Source organism: Rutidosis leptorrhynchoides, chromosome 4 (assembly GCF_046630445.1).
Source record: "Rutidosis leptorrhynchoides isolate AG116_Rl617_1_P2 chromosome 4, CSIRO_AGI_Rlap_v1, whole genome shotgun sequence".
Taxonomy (NCBI): Eukaryota; Viridiplantae; Streptophyta; class Magnoliopsida; order Asterales; family Asteraceae; genus Rutidosis; species Rutidosis leptorrhynchoides.
In genome coordinates this window covers 622,113,797-622,117,843 of record NC_092336.1, presented here as the reverse complement: position 1 = coordinate 622,117,843, position 4,047 = coordinate 622,113,797, and the positions used below count along the sequence as shown (strand labels likewise).

Here is a 4,047-nt window from a genome sequence, read left to right as displayed (position 1 = left end):
GATCTTAACATCATAGGTACAAATAAAGAGATCCATGAAGCCATTCAACTTCTAAAGAAAGAATTTGAAATGAAAGATCTCGGAAAAACCAAGTATTGCCTTGGTTTGCAGATTGAGCATATGCCTAATGGTTTACTTGTACATCAAACAACTTATACGGAAAAGATTTTAAAACGTTTCAATATGGACAAGGCAAAACCATTAAGAACTCCTATGGTTGTTAGATCACTTAATGTTGACACTGATCCATATCGTCCCTATGAAGATCATGAAGATATCCAGGGACCAGAAGTACCATATCTTAGTACAATTGGAGCTCTTATGTATCTTACAAATTGTACAAGACCTGACATTTCTTTTGTAGTTAATTTGTTGGCAAGGTCCAGCTCAGCTCCTACCAAAAGACACTGGAATGGGATCAAACACATATTTAGATACCTTCGAGGAACTACTGATTTAGGATTATTTTATTCTAACAAATCAAAACAAGATTTGGTTGGTTATGCAGATGCAGGTTATTTATCTGATCAACATAAAGCTAAATCTCAAAATGGATATGTATTCCTAAATGGAGGTACTGCAATATCATGGCGTTCTCAAAAACAAACACTTGTTGCAACATCATCAAATCATGCCGAAGTGATTGCATTACATGAAGCTACTCGGGAATGTTTTTGGTTGAGATCAATGACACAACTCATTACTGATTCTTGTGGACTAGAACGCGATAAAAGTCCAACAACTATCTATGAAGATAATGCAGCTTGCATAGCACAGATGAAAGAAGGGTATATCAAAAGTGACCGAACAAAACACATACCTCCTAGATTCTTCTCATATACTCAAAAATCTCATTAAGGACAACCAGATTGAAATGAGATATGTGCAATCCAGCAAAAACTCTGCCGATCTTTTCACGAAAGCACTTACAACTGCTATTTTCAGAACATGCGTTCATAACAATGGCATGAGACATGTTCAAAAGATGTAACAGCTGAAGCGATGTCTACTTGAGGGGGAGTCAACTCAATGCTGCACTCTTTTTCCCTTAGCTAAAGTTTTTTCCCAATGGGTTTTCTTTAGCAAGGTTTTTAACGAGGCAGTAATTTATAGTCAATATCCGAGCTAATAAAATTTTCATCCAAGGGAGAGTGTTGTGATAAAGTAAATATGGATGACAGCTACTCCTAATTATAAGTCAAATAATGCACAGTAAATCATGTATTATAAATACCTCATCAAATGTAATCATGTAACTTGCTTGAATGATATATATATTTCATATATACTCTCTCTCTCTCTCTCTCTCTCTCTCTATATCTTTTAATAATTATCAATAGTCCACAGTCAAAAACCACGTCGCTAAAGGTAGTTATAAAGCCTATTGAATTATAACACGTCACTAAAGGTAGTTATAAGCCTACTGAATTATAACATGTCACTAAAGTTAGTTATAAGCCTACTGAATTATAACAGTGAATTAATACTTTCTTAATGTTTAACCATTGCCTTAAAGCTATGGTTAGCATTATCCTTATTTTTAATATTAACTAGTGAAAGACCCTCGCTTTGCGTCGGGTTTTCGGCCTAGGCGTTCCCAATGCAAAAACTGAAAAAGTAATAATCCTATTATAATGTGCATATGTTATTGTTATTAGAAACCAATACCATCCACAAATGCTCAACAAAATATACACATTAATACAAAAAAGGTTGATTATCAAATACTTTTAATACCAAAACTCGATTACATAGAAGCCTCGGAAACTCTTGAAAATCTTGTTTTCTTGTTCTGGTTGCAAGAACATCAGAAGCTTTTGGCACCACGATCTTTAGGTGATTGTGTCTACTCTAGGAACCTAATCTTGGAATGTCTTTCACTCCTATTTTCTCTTGGAGCCTTTTGCAGTGACAAATGTTTATTAGTTTATATTTAGGAAAAGATATTCAAAGCAGTTCCATTCGAATGCACCTTGCAGCTTAAAAATCAAAAATATTCATAGTCATAATCGATTTTTCAAAGTAGCGGACGTACCTCGTACCTATCTTCCTAATTGAACTTGTTGTAATAACATCAATTTCCTTTTTGTTGAATTGCATATGGCTTTCCAAAACCTAAGGATGACAAATTCTAACAATAAGATAACGCTTTTGTTGTTGTAATCGTTCATCTCACACTAACCTTATGCATATATGCCTCATAAAAGATTTTCTTGCAAACGCATATGTATACATGCAGCTGATAGTGTAACCAATGGTATTATGGTAACCATCATAGTTTATTTCAAATGACTCTTATCATCAACAGTTAGCAAAATACATAGACGCTTAGTTTTGTTACAACTACTTAGGTAGTTATGTACATACCGTACATGTTATTTATATCGTATTAAAAGGCAGCGATTCTAAGACACAAATACATTATTACCTTCCGTGTTAAGTAAATATATAGACCATAACCCATGTCAATACAAACATTAAATGCTATTATGTAGGGATGTTGATAGGGTTGATTGTAGACCAGATAGAGCCCAAAAGTAAGTTCATACCATATCAACGGGAACATTAAAAAATGCAATACAAAGTGTTTTGATACCATCTCATACTCCCACTCAAATTTTCCCAATTATCAAAATGACTCAAATAAAACATAGAATATTCAGTTAATCATAACTCCGATTAAAACATTCAGATTGCAAACAACTATATTTATATTTATATAAAAATAAACAACGCAATAGCAACTACATGTTTAAGAGTAAGTAATCACTTTGCCCAGTTTTTTGCTTCCAAAAGCAACATTCAGTAATGTACTAAACCATTGAAACTATCACTGTGTACCTTGACTCTCAACGGGAACGGAAAACTGATATACAATAATCGGCGTTCGCCCATGTCTGAATTCAACAATAGAGCATTTTCATCCAACCCTCCACAAATAACACAGTAGGTTGCTGTAAATGTTAAAAAAAAAAGGACGTTAAAAGAATCAAAACTGTACACCACACAACAATAACTAAAACAAAATGTTGAAAGAAAAATGTGCCGGTTATTACCTCTTGATTTAAACAAATATGTCTCCACAAAACCCACATTTAGTCATCATGAAGATTTAAACAAATGACAACAGTAGATGTACAGTAAGCAACACATAACACAAACAAAAATCAATCTTGCTACAATCAGTTAACAGAAAACAAACTAAGAAGAACACATGTCAAAAACACAATATATTTCATTCATATAACCTCATGTTAAGCTTAAAACAAAACTATAGAAATCCTAATTTATGATATTTTCTAATACGATTAGAATGACAATTTAATTAAAAGCAAACCTCTTGTAACAACATCCCCACATGTGCATCAAGAAACATGTTCTCACATGTTCATGATTCAATAATTTAACAGCATATTTTAGTCTTGTATAGGGCTAATTTTACAGCAATAAAATCTTGGACCCTAATTTTATTAAAAATAAAATAAGTGAGGTTCAATACGCACATTGAAGAATTTTTTAAAGGAACAAATAAAGTGAGATCGTGATTCGAATACATGTGGTGTAGATTGTAGAATTATGGTGTAAGAAATGGATACGAACCCTAATTTACAGATTGAGGTGAAAAGATTAGGGGAAAATAACTTACAGATTGAGAAATAGAGTTACGATTTGGTTGACCATCGGATCGGAGAAGTATACAATATCAGCGGACATGACGGTGAGAACTGCAAGGACATCGATGGCGGTGGGTGTAGCAGCGACGGTGGTTGATTATATGGGCCGTTAAGTTCGTGACAAAGCAGGCCGACTGTGAAGAGGGTTAGGGTTAATAAAGCGGAGTTATAGATACACAGAGAAGGTGAGTGAATTATGGTGTGGGAAATGAGGGTAATATTTCAAAATTGTAAAGGTAAAAGATTAAAGGTGATGATAAACATGATGAATGGATGATGAAACATGAAAAACACCCTTAAAATTCAACTTCCACCGCAAATTACGGTGTTTTTACTTTTTACCGCAAATTTCAATCACGCCGCAAAATTGCGG

At 33.8% G+C, this 4,047-nt stretch overlaps 1 long non-coding RNA gene across 1 annotated transcript; it reads right to left on the bottom strand.

The window, feature by feature from the left end:
- Window positions 1–1,610: 1,610 nt before the first annotated feature.
- Window positions 1,611–3,846, bottom strand: LOC139904148 (uncharacterized). Its single transcript, XR_011778679.1, has 4 exons — window positions 3,647–3,846; window positions 2,842–2,954; window positions 2,036–2,115; window positions 1,611–1,900 (listed from the first exon to the last, which is right to left on the bottom strand). It is a non-coding gene; the product is annotated as an uncharacterized lncRNA (long non-coding RNA).
- Between the last annotated feature and the right edge of the window lie 201 nt (window positions 3,847–4,047).